We start from the raw sequence: 13,655 nt of genomic DNA on the forward strand, positions 1-13,655 counted from the left end.
GACTTTGGGGATAAGAATGGGTGAGAGGTTAATATAGAGAATACTGGGGTAGATTACAAATAACACCTCCTCTGTTGTGCTCTGAGAAACCCAAGTAAAGGATATGATTTATTTCTACCTGCTTCTCGTGTCTTTTTCTTCCCCAAGATAGGAACATAGAGTCCCAGATTAGACGTTATTTCTAATCCTTAAAACACCCTGCCAATGGAAGCATTATTGTCTTTAATTTCCAGGTGAAGAAAGAACCTTGAAGTAAGTATGTAATTTTCTCAGGGCTCCACAACTAAAGGATTTGAATCCAGTTTTGGTGGGCCCCCAGCCTGCTGTCTTTCCATGATGCCACACTACACCCCCATAACCATCTGTTGAACTAAACTGAATCAAAAGGCTTTCCTTGTGAGGGACTTCTATTTATTCTTTATCATAGATAAATGAGAAAGGTTTATTTTTTAAAAATATTTTATTTATTTATTTGATGGAGAGAGAGAGAGCAGACACGAACGGGGGAGTGGCAGGCAGAGAGAGAGGGAGAGGCAGGCTCCAGGCTGAGCAGAGAGACTGGCCTGGGGCTCAATTCCAGGATGCTGGAATCATGATCTCAAGGCAGCCACCTAACAGACTGAGCCACTCAGGTGCCCCATGGGAAGGACTTATTTCTGATACTTGATTCAGGAGAGAAAAGCTTAACTCCTAGCCTGGAAAGCAGACCTGCTTGCTGTACTAAGCTTGCCTGTGGGCTGGGTAGTTCATTCTGAAGTCCAATCTCTCTGCCCCTAGGAAATGGCATTGTTTACAACAAAGGTTCAGCTGAAACTGTTGCTAAAATTGCTCGGTGGCCATTCAAGTTTCTGGAAATCAGTTTTCTGACCAGGTAGCGTACCTGATGCAAAGGAGTGAGGAATAAAAGGTTTCTTCAAACTGCCAACCAAGTTACCTTAGACCTTTCAATAGCCAGGTAGCAAACTAAATTGTACACACTTAATTTTGGTGAGTTATCATTTTAAATGGCTTGAGGTAATGTTCTCATCCTCTGTTGCCATAGAAACTGTTATAAAATTTCATATAAATACCTCAGAAACAGGACTACCTACTCCCATGGAAATGGATAGTAGGTACAATGGACCTCCAAGGAAATAAATGGCTGCTTGACAGAAAATAATACAATCCATTAAAAGAAGTCTCTTTATGATCCAGGTCCTTCCTAATGGATAAGCTAAGTATATGAACAGGTAGGGAGGAAAGAGGGTCTGAATGTAGTGTGAGGGGCTTTTGGAATAGTTTGCAAATACCACTTCCCAAAGTTGAATAAACTTTGTCTTATTGAGGGAACATTCCACTGAGGTGTTAACACTGGAGTGATTTCATCTATATTCAGAGAGTACATGCCACAGAGCCATTATGGACCAGACAGGAGTTGTATAAAAATGATTTGACAAAAAGAAATAGCCAGTCTGTTATGCCAAAATCCAGAGTGCTCTTCTTCAAGGTGAATCATATTCCATTCCAAAATGTCAAGTAGATTTAGTCATTTTAATCTTTTTATTAGATTAAAACTCGATACCTTTAAAAAAGCTGAAGGAAATGACTGGAATATAAGCTCCACCACTGATAAATTGTGTTATCTTGGGCAAGTTGCTTGGCTTCTCTCAGCCTCAGTTTCTCTATTTCTAAATTGAAGGGGTGCTTATTTTTGTGGCAGGATAAAATAAAATAACCCATGAAAAGCACTTAATGCTGTCTTAGGCAGTGAAGTGATATTAGAAATTGTTACTTATCAAAAGAGATAATAAATGTAATAACTTGTACTTAGTGTGTTCAAGTCATCAACATTGTTGTATATTGTTATGTTTTCCATTGTCTTTTTCCCTTGAACACAGAGACAATATCTGATCTTAAATAATTAAAACGAGTGTGACAAGGGATAAGAAAACAGATCTTAAGGCAGAGTTGACTCAATTTCTGACTGCTCTGGTATTGGTGAATCCAGAAGTTTCCAAGTGCCATGGGCATCTTTTTTGCAGTGTTTCCTCCTGATGCTTGAAAAGAAAGTCTGTTTTCATAAGACCTTGGGTCTGATTTCCAGTGGGAAAAAGGCTGAAGAAATTTGGCTTCATTTCCAAGTATCTTTGCACTTTTCCCAATTGCATAGAACCTCTGAGCTTCCCCAGATTACCTCGTTTCAATGACATCGAATCTTTCAAAGGGAATGTAATAATTCCGCAGAGAACTTAGCATTTCTGACAGCCTACCTCCCACTGTCCTCAGTGCTTCATAAATTATGCTGCCTCTGAATGTGAGCTGGGCAGCACCATTTTCCTGGCCCCTCGTGATTCATGGTTTCTCTTAACTATGTCAGTGCCTCGTCAGCAAAGCTGTTCCTTTTGGACAGAGTGTGATGTGATCTGCTTCTTGGAGGGCAGCTTACTAATTATATACTGATTTTTTTTTTTTTTTTTTACATTTTCAAGGTAACTAATAACTATTAACTTTAGGAATTACTTCAAAATTCAGAAAACATTACCACTTAATTAACAATCTGCTCTCTGCAATACCCTGTGACCTGAGAAGCCACTCTAATGGTGATATGCTGTTATCATTAAAATTAACTAACAAACCAGAAGAATAGTGCTGTTCAGGTCAGATATAAAGAGACCATAATTAAAAGAAAGTGAAACTAAAAACAAGTATCAGACCAAAGATCAACACAGTGTGGACGGCCACTGTGCCAGCTTCCCTGTTTTGCACTGCCAAAGCAGCTCCCCCCGACCTGTGTCTGTGTGAGTCCTCAGAAATTCCAGACCTAGGCCCTCCTTGAGAACAAGGTTGAGCCAATGTGGTGGGTGGTTAAACAAAATGGAGGCTCAAAGGGAGTAGGATGAAAAGTTCCTGAAAAGGACTTGCTTTTAGAGTACCTTCTATTATCTTTACACATAAGAATAAAAACCCATCGTTGTACATGTGTCTTATCTTTTCCTAGACTCTAGGAAAATCTTTCCAGTGACACAGGATCTTCCTAATGTAGAAAACTTCTGTTCAGCGAGATGCAATATAGGCTATCATGTGGAGGCCTTTCCAGCATTTTCCTTGCTGGCAATTCTGCCATTGCCAAGATGTTCTTTGGTTCAGGGAATGCAGACCTGGAAGAAAGGGTGTTGGAGAAGAAGAAAAAATTTTATGGCTAGGAAAATAGTTTTACATTACCTAGAAAAGATAATTCTGGAAAAGCTATAGGATGAAGCCAACAGGAAAGCAAAAGATTAGACAAGATAGTTCTCTATCTATGTATGGACAGCACAGTCCTTGAGAGAGGCAATATTTAAATTATTTGGGGATTTTCTTTATCACTGGGACGTGTTTCTTGGATGACATGACAACCTGAGATTGGACCTCCCGAATTTCAGCCTCAGTAGAATTATTTTGGGGATGATTTATACGGATAAAGTTCTACTACTACCCAGTTCTCCTGCTGCTAGAGCCCACCTGTCTTCTGCAGCTTATATACCCAGGGGCCTCAGAGTCATTGTTGGTACAGGACTCCTTACATAACTCTGATCTCCTGCTCTTGCAAAGCTTCCTCAGCTTTGTCCATCAGCTCCATCCTGTGTCTCTCCCCTTACAGGTATTTAGGAGATTCATAGCTTATAGGGAATGAAGGTGTGGGGTTAGTGCTACCTTAAAAGAGTTTAGAAATGGGCTCAAATCAGAGGGCTAAAAGCCACTATGAGTTAAGAATGGGTTTATTTGCCCTTTTTTTGGGGGGGGGTCTGAATTGATTATCTATCATTTACACATTGTTTCTTTGGGAAAAATGTGTTCTGGATTTCCAAACAATGAATGGATATAAAGATTTTTAAAAGACAACCTAATGTAGGTCTAGGGCTACCTTTCAGAATTCCTCTTGGTTTATACTGGTGTTGGTCTGATTTGATTTTTATTTCTAAAAAACACACTCACCATTTAATTTTTAAAATATGCATAAGTAGGTATTATAAGATTATTGATATATGCACCAAGATGCTAATCAGCAAAATAAGGTTATTGAATATGCACCAAGATGCTAATAATAATTATCTTTGGGTGGCCGTATTATAACTGATACTTTCTTCTTTATATCTTTATTTTTTCCACAATGAGAAAACAATAAGGTTTTTTTTCATTTTTTTAATTAAATAAGATTGGAAAATAAAATTTATAACAGCATCCAAAAACATTGTAAACATTTAGAGATAATTTAATAAAAGAAGTATAAGATTTCTATGCTGAAAAAAATATACAATACTGCTGATAAAATTGGGCGGGGGGAAGGCCTAAGTAAATAGAAATAAACATGTTCAGGGATTGGTACATTCAATATTGTCAAGATGTTACTTCTCCCCACAATGATCTATAGATTGAGTTCAATTCAAAATCCCAAAGGGCTTTTTTGTAGAAATTGGCATGCTAATTCTAAAATATATATGGGTGATATGCCTGGGTAGCTCAGTCAATTAAGCATTTGATTCTTGGTTTCAATGCAGGTCATGATCACAGGGATAACCCATAAGGGCTTGAGCCCTGCATCAGGCTCCATGCTCCATGTGGAATTGCTTGAGATTCTCTCTCTTCCTCTCCCCCTCCCCCCCACACTCTCTTTCCCTCTCTCTCTAAAATAAATAAATAGAATCTTTAAAATATATATGGGGGTGCCTGGGTGGCTCAGCCAGTTAGGCATCTGACTCTTGATTTTGACTCAGGTCATGAGATCGAGCCGCACATTGGGCTCCATGCTGGGCATGGAACCTGCTTAAGATTCTCTCTCTCTCCCTCTGTTCCTCCCCTGCCCACTCATGTGTGCTCTCTCTCTTTCTTCAATTAACTAATTAACTGATTGATTAATTAATTAGTTGAAAAATATATGGGAAACCAAAGGACCTAAAATAGCCAACACAACTTTGGAAGGGGTAAGGGAGAGAGAAAGAACAAAGCTGGAAGACTTAATCTACTGGGTTTTTATTTCAAGACTTACTTTAAAGCTATAATAATTGAAATGGACTGATATTGAGTAAAGTTTAGATAAATCAGCAGAACGCAAGAGAGAAGTTCAGAAGTAGACTAACAATTACAGGGTAAAATGATTTTCAACAAAGGAGCGAAAGAAATTCAGTGGGGTTAGAGGGATGGTTCTGCTAGTGAGAATTGGATACCTATATATGCCAAAGGATGAAACTGGACCTCTGTCTCACATCATATACAAAAAATTAATTCAAGATGCATCATATGGGGGTGCCTGGGTGGCTCAGTGAGTTAAAGCCTCTGCCTTCGGCTCAAGTCATGATCTCAGGGTCCTGGCAGGGAGCCTGCTTCCCTTCCTCTCTTTGCGCCTGCCTTTCTGCCTGCCTGTGATCTCTGTCTGTCAAATAAATAAATAAAATCTTAAAAAAAAAAAAGATGCATCATAGGCTTAAATATATAAGGGAAAATCTTTGCAGTGATGGGTAGGCAAAGATTTCTTAGACTATCCAGAGAAAGCACTCATTATAAAAGGGAAATATCAATAAATTGGAATTTAACAAATTAAAAATAAAACTGCTTATCAAAAAACATTGTTAAAATAAATAGTTCACAGAGTGGGGAAAAAAATTTCACAACACATGTATGTGGCTGAAGACTTACCTCCAGAACACATCAAGCATATCTACAACATAATAATAAAAAGACAACACACTTAAAGAATGGGCAAAAGACTTGGACATGTCACAAAGGAAGACTTACTTATAAGTAGCCAATAAGTATTAAAATATGCTCAACATCGGGACGCCTGGGTAGCTCGGTCTGTTAAGCGTCTGCCTTCAGCTTGGGTCATGATCTCAGGTTTGTGGGATCAAGCCCCAAGCCCCTGGTTCCAGGTCCTCGCTCCTTGCTCAGCGAGGAGCCTTCTCCCTCTGCCCCCTGCTTGTGCTCTCTCTCACCCTCACTCTCTCTCTCTCTCTGACAAATAAGTGAATTTAAAAAATCTTTAAAAAATAAATAAAATAAAATATGCTCAAAATCATTAATTATCAAAAGCCAAGTCAAATCAGTGATATAGCACAACGTAGTTGCTAAAACGAGCTAAGATTTAAAAGATTGACAACGTCCAGGATTGGCAAGGATGTGGAGTAGCAGGAATTCTCATCGCTGCTGGTGAGAATAGAGAACAGTACAATTACTCTGAAAAATTGTATGGTATTTCTTTTTTTCTTCTTCTTCTTTTTAATTTAATTATTTTTTCAGTGTTCCAAGATTCATTGTTTATGCACCACACCCAGTGTTCCATGCAATACGTGGCCTCCATAATACCGACCACCAGGCTCACCTAACACCCCCCAACCCCCTCCCCCAAAAACCCTCAGTTTGTTTCTCAGAGTCCACAGGTCTTTCATGTGTCATCTCCCCCTCCGATTTCCCCCAACTCACTTCTCCTCTTCTTCTCCCAATGTCCTCCATGTTATTCCTTATGTTCCACAAGTAAGTGAAATACATGTCTATGCTGTGTACACCAGTTCTACTCCTGAGTGTTTATCCAAGAGAAATTTTAAAAAATATGTTCACAAAAGACTTGTGCTATATTCATAGCAGCTTTATTCCTTAAAGCCAAAACAGTGGAAACAACTCAGAGGGGAGACTCTGCCTGGTCAGGCCCCCCACTACCTGTCTGTTGTCATGTCATCTTACATGAATCACCTTGCCCTTACCACCCTTCCATTTATACTCTCAGAATACACCAGTCTCTGTCATGTTTATGCCTCTGAACAGTGCAACTCCATCTGCCCAGAATTTCCCCTCCCTCTTTCTTGTTCTCCAAGTCCATCCCCTCCAGAATCAGCTTGAGTTTTCTGTGTTATCTTTCCTCCCTCCTCTTTGCAGTCTTAAGCTAGCTTTCCCTTAGGATCATGGAACGATCATGCTGCATTATAATCTGTTATGTGCATGTTCATCTTCTCCACTAGCTCATAAGCTTCTATCTTCTTACGTCCCTAGCACCTAGCCTACATCTAGCACACGGTAGCTATTAAAAGAAAATTGGTTAGATACATGTCAGAATCTAACTGATTCTGTATCTGATGCTGAAATATGTTCTACTAATTTTCTTTTATTTCCAAATGCAAATAAGTTTCATGATAATGTTGCCAATTGAATACTTTCCTCGGCATGACCCCCTATACCTTAAAGAGTGCCTGTGGGAAAGTTGAATAAATATTACTGTCATATTAATCAATGGACTGTGCCAATTATCACAAGTTCTCATTGTATTTTACCAGTTGTTCTTAGCCCTTTCAATTCTTTAATGATTTACATGCTAGTGTAGTGGAAGATTCTTAAGTAGACGTGTTTCTGAAAAGTGTGCTTTTTGCTTTTTTTTTTTTTTAAAGATTTCATTTATTTATTTGACAGACAGAGAGGCAGGCAGTGGGGGAGGGAAGCAGGCTCCCTGCTGAGCAGAGAGCCCGATGTGGGGCTCTATCCCAGGACCCTAGGATCATGACCTGAGCCAAAGGCAGAGGCTTTAACCCACTGAGCCACCCAGGAGCCCCTGCTTTTTGCTTTTTATAGTGACCTGGGCATGTGGGTTCTGCGTGGTTTATACCCTGTCATTGTCCAAGGAGATATCATCTTTTAAGAGTGGAAACTTTTCAAAAAGAGGTGGTTTCTTTGTTGTGGGGGCTGTCCTTTGCATTGTATGATGTTCAGCAGCAACCCCAGTTTCTACCCTTCAGAAGTCAGAAATACTCTCAAATTGTGACAGGCAAAAATGTCTTTAGGCATTGCCAAATATCCAGAGACATATACTACCACCAGGTAAGAACTTCTGCTCTATAGGTTAAGAGAAGTTCCCTGGAATCTGATCTTTGTTCACATTCATGCTCTGTCACTCAGGGATCCAGGTTAGGCTATTACCTTTCTCTATTCAGCTTCTTAATCTGTAAAATGTGAATTGAATGGAAAATTATGAAAGAATTCTAGTAGACCCAAAGATTACTGTGTATTTTCAGTTGAAAACAAGGCATGTATGTCTAGTCTATCCTTCTAGAATCTTTAATTCTATCATCTCTACTTTTCATTGTCTTTGAGCTACTTTATAATTCTGTAGTTTACAGAAAATTGATAAAATCGTAATTCTTTTTCTCTTTGTTTTTTAAGGAGAGAGAGAGTGGGGGTGGGGGGACGGAGGAAGACAGAAAGAGGATCTAAAGCAGGCTCCTCGCTCAGCGCAGAGTCCAACCTGGGGGGTTGATCTCATGACCGTGACTGAGATCATGACTTGAGCTGAAGTCAAGTGTTGGATGTTTAACTGCCTCTGCCACCCAGACACCCTGATAAAAATGTAATTCTTGAGGACAAAAGACCAACTTCTGTCTGGTAGAATGAGATCAATTATTTGCCTGTGAATACTAGTATACTTTTCCTCTTTTTGCATCTTTTTAAAAAAATATTTATTTATTTTAGTAAGAGAAAGAGTGCTTTCTCTCCTGGGGGAGGGAGAAGCAGAGGGGGTGGGTGAGGGAAAGGGAGAGACAGAATCTCAAGCAGACTCCCCCCTGAGCATGGAGCCCAATATAGGGTTCAATTTCACAACCCTGAGATCATGAACTGAGCTGAAACCTAGAGTTGGACATTTAACCCACTGAGCCACCCAAGTGCCCCCATTTTTGTATCTATTTTGAAATTCATTTCAACATACCTTATTTGCCCACATATAAGTGGTATTGTGAATTTTCCTTTGAATCCATTGAAACATCTTAATGGTTCCCTTATTAATTAACAAATGAAATGAAATCTTTGACATCTGTTTAAAAAAAAAAGTGGTTGCTTCTACAATGATCCACTCATTCTTTTAGGGATGAAAGCATGATACTTGCCTAAAGACCTCCAGAGCAGAGATTTTTAATATGCAGGCTGCTTCAGCCAAACCACTCTTTTGATTCATTATATCTCTTATAATTATGCATTAATGAAATAAATTATATTAAGTTATTTATATGAAATAAATAAAGGAATAAAATAAGGGTTTTGGAACAGTGGTAGTGTCTACAATGCTACTTTGATTCTCTGGATTCCTTGTTTTCACTGTAGAAAGTTACTAGTTCAAATGGCAATCTGTGCTAGAGTACCAAACACCATTGGTGACAAGAAGTAGAAAAGGATCCCTGATACCCAACAGGGACACAACTGCCTCATCATTTGCAAAACCAAAATGCACTTCATATCTTAATTGATAGAGATCGTATTTCCTATAGAAGTCATTATTTATAAAAACAGTTTAATTGTTAACTATACCAGACTGTTATTGCCAACCTGCTTATTGAAATGAAGTCTTCCAACATGAGCCTGTAGCTCAAAAGGCTTCAGAAGTGTGGAAAATTTACTTGAACTCCGAAAGAACTGTCTTAAGATCTATGAGAAATTGACTTTGGTTCTTTCTAGCTCTCTGCCCCTAATTTGTTTGTGCCCTTGGGGAAGTTCTTGGATCTTCCTGGATCTCCCTTTCTTCATCCATAAGGTACTTGAACTAGTCTACCCTTAGCTTATTGTCAGGTTCAAGATTCTATGACAGTGTGATTCTTTAGGCGTGTTCTCAAGAACCACATAGAATCTGCATTTTTCAGAGAAACCCAGGTACAGAATATCTGTGTGGATGTTCTCTAACTTTCCATTCCTCTTGGTTTATGACTCTCCACTGCGTTTGGTCCCTACCATCCGTCTTTGGTCCAGTAACAGGGCTGCCATTTGGAAACTGATACCCAGCAACGCCCTTAAAAGTCACCTTACCCTTTGCCTCTTGCTCCACATGGGTGAGAAACCATCTTCATGAAATATTTCCTCATTGCTATGGACAAAGGGATTTTTGTTGTTGGGGTTCTGCATTATTTTCAAGTCCAGCGATTCCTCCTTTATTGTTTCCATTTCCTCTGATTCCTTGTCCACCAGCTGCTTCTCTTTCATGGCTGAATGTTTCTTCATTTAGTGTTGAGGGCTAGGTCAGCAGCTGCAGGAGAACTTGATTAGTGCCTTGCCTCTGTGCAGACACATTTCCCTGACAGCATCGATCCTGGGCAGTTTCGCTTTGCAGGCAGCTCCACAGAGGAGGAGCTTGTGCTGCAAAGGAGGTGGACTGTTGTCTGATCAAGGTGAGTTTGGGGCAGGCTACTAATTCATGCCTCTTTGCTCAGCTGTTAATTTTGCTTAAATAGGAACTGCTTGCAAATTTTTATTTAAAAATCCACTGCCTGCCTGAGACCTTGTGATGTCAAGATTCAAAGATAATTTTTTATTGCTAAGTTATTAGTCCTTTGAAAGAAGGAAAATTTGATGTTTAATATTTAAACAGTTTCTATTTTGCTGAATTCTTTGATATCTGAATGTTAACTGTGTAACCATTTAAGGTCCATTTCTAGAGTCTTTCCCAGACATTTAAAAAGCACTACAGGAATTTATTTGTAATGCTCTTGCGTGAAAAATTGCCATCTATTTCTTACCATCGTGGTTCATTGCCAACAGATATGTCCATTAGGAGTGAAATTAAAAAATGTTTTATATTTTGATGCATTTCCATTTATCTATTATAATAGACTTTGGGGGGTTTTTTGAGAACAGGAGTAAATTCTTCTCATCTTTAAAATTTTATCACTTTCTTAATTTTGGAAAAATTAATCAAATTTAGCATAGGGAAATTGCAACATCTTTGGGCCAAGAGGATGACTCCAAGCACTTTTTTTCTTTTTTTTCTTTTTTTCTGGATTTCTGGTTTGAGGTTCAGGAGTCATTAAAAAAAACTAGCACAAGTGTGCCTGGATGTAGATGTGATTAAAGATTAATTTCTCCATGCTTTTAAAGACATGTCTCCACCAGGAAATGCCCAAACTTGGAAACCTTACTAAATAGGTAAACAGGGGCATCAGGGTGGCTCAGTGGGTTAAGCCTCGCCTTCAGCTCAGGTCATGATCTCAGGGCCCTGGGATCAAGCCCTGCATCGGGCTCTCTGTTTGGCAGGGAGCCTGCTATCCCCGCACTTCCCCCCTCCCCGCCCCGCCCCTGCCTGCCTCTCTGCTTTTTGTGATATCTGTCAAATAAATAAATAAAAAATATTTTTAAAAAAATAGGTAAACATAGCAATCACGTTTGCACCTCCCAGGTGACACCTGTGGACACCCGACATAGAGACACCCAATGGCAGTGACGAATCAGATCTTCTCTCATAATTAAAGAGTCTTAAAAGTGTCCTCAGATGACAGTCTGGTAATCATGAGAACTTGGGATCTCTAGTGGCCATTTTCAACCATGAGCATGTTGATGAATAGGTAGAGGGTACTAGAGAATGGAGATGTACAGAGAGAAGCAAAAGTAGTAAATTATGAGGTGACAGGGGAGACAGAGGAAAGTACTTTGGTTCTAGGTTTATTTCTTAATCCATCCAGGGACTGTACATTAATTTTTTTTTTTTCCTAGGATGGCCAGATGATGGCCCATTTTAACCTCACAATAAACTTCCCTTGAGTGGCTTTCTCTTCCTGGCAACAAATAGAGCTTTGGCTAAAACATTAATACCACAATTGAAAAGGTCATTACCAAGAGCACTGTAGATTTTATTGTATGAAAACCAAAAGTTTCCAACTGTCCTTTGTAGCTACCAACATGAAACTCTTTCCAGATTATGCTTTTCCAATTGTAAAATGCTGCCTGGACCACAGAAGATTCAAGAACAGTCTTAATTCACAGCATGGATTTACCAACTAGGTTTGAAAATACATTTCAAATATCATGAGATGTTACCCTCCAAATGAAGTCTCCTACTGGTCCTTCTTATATGAATTTTCAGATTCTAAAGAAGACAGCACAGGGTAGTGGAAATAACATAAATTCCAAAGTTAGACCCACATGGAAGTTCCGGCTCCTTGAGAGCTGCATGAATTTGGTCAAGTTATTTAACGTCTCTGAGCCTCAATTTCTTCATCTATACATTGAAAATAATATTTCTCCTTCAGTTTGTTGTAGGGAATAAATGAAATAAGTTATAGAAAGAGCTTGACACATTTCAGATATTCAGCAAATGTTCATCTCCTTCCCTTCACTCACCATTTGAGTCGTGGTTTTTTGTTTGTTTGTTTCACATAATACTATTCCAAATTAATAAGCAGGGTATGGAAACCAGAAGGGGAGGAAAAAAAAAGCCTCTTTTGACTTGTTGACCTAGTCAGCCAGCAAGTTTCTTATATTTGTGTAAAAAAAAAAAAAGGAAATACATAGGTATTAAAATCAGATTTTAGGCAAAAGGGACTGAAATTGAAGAGAGAACCACAGAGACCCCTTTGAATTCAGATATGCATATTTTGGTCAACAAGTTACTTTCTCAGTGCAATACAGCTGCTGCTAATACATGTCTAAGGTGGTGTGTGCTTGTGTCTACATGTACTAAGAGGGCACAGCCGACAGAGTGACTTTTTTTCCATCACATAAATTCAAGACTGACTTGTTAAGCATATCTGCTTATTTGCATGAAGAAAGCTAGAACGCTTCCCATACTGGGCACACTACTTCATTATTTAGTAATAAAATCTACTAAGCTTCATACGTTATTATTTAGCTTACAAGGGGAATATTCTTGACAAGAAAGCCCTGTGAGAAATGTAATACATGATATCACAGGAAATGATTTCTGGAGGATGACAATGAGTTTAACCAAATCATTTCAGACATCTCCAGCCCTGTCAGTCCATGAAACACTATAGAAAAATATGTGCATTCATTAAAATGCCTGATTTCCTGTGTGATAGCCAGACTTCAGAAGGTATGACCTGTTTGCTGCCTAAGATTCAGACTGCCTGTTTTCAATGGAAGGACACAAAAAGAAAAGAGAGCAAGAGGATCATACTAGCTACATACACAAATAATTATTCTTCAGGCAACCTGATGGAAAACATGGAAGAATCATGAAATACTTTTCCAAAGGGGACGCTCTCCACATTCTCTCCATCCATCTATGTCTAGTCCTGACGCCAGGACCAAAGAATCGTAAAGTGGATATAGAATATAGAGACATATTGTATTCTAAAAGAAGAACTCCATTAAAAATAAGCTGAAGAATAAGAACAATTTCCTTTTATTTGTATTATTTTTCTTAAACACTATGCTCATTACATGCTAATCCAACACTGTAAGGAAAGGTGTCAACAATAACAAATCAAGTTTAAGGAGGTTATTTAAATTGGGAAATTTGATAGCATACCAAAATTAATAAAGCAAAATCCACCGGTCCATAGTTTTATACCAGCCTCTGCCTATTTAAGGTCAATTCAGAAAAGTTTTCAAGCAACTACTCTAAACCTAACTCCCTTTTCCATTTTCCTATTTGATTAGTGTTTAACTAGATAAGTTCATGATATAAGCATTATGACTGTCAAAAAAAAAGCGCTCCCACTCTATCCCCCAAAAAACCCTCACTAATTTAGGTTAAAAACAAAGTAATGGCAGCAAAAGTGTCTTTAAGTTTTGCAATAATCCTTCCAGTACTTTTGCATCCCAAAAGGCTCCAGATGTGACCAGCCACTGCAAAATGGTTAAGTTGTTTATCAGCATTCTACACTGGGAACTGGCACCTGTAATTTTATTCTTATTTTGCGTCAGCATTATTAAAATAC

This window comes from Lutra lutra, chromosome 5 (genome assembly GCF_902655055.1).
Source record: "Lutra lutra chromosome 5, mLutLut1.2, whole genome shotgun sequence".
Taxonomy (NCBI): Eukaryota; Metazoa; Chordata; class Mammalia; order Carnivora; family Mustelidae; genus Lutra; species Lutra lutra.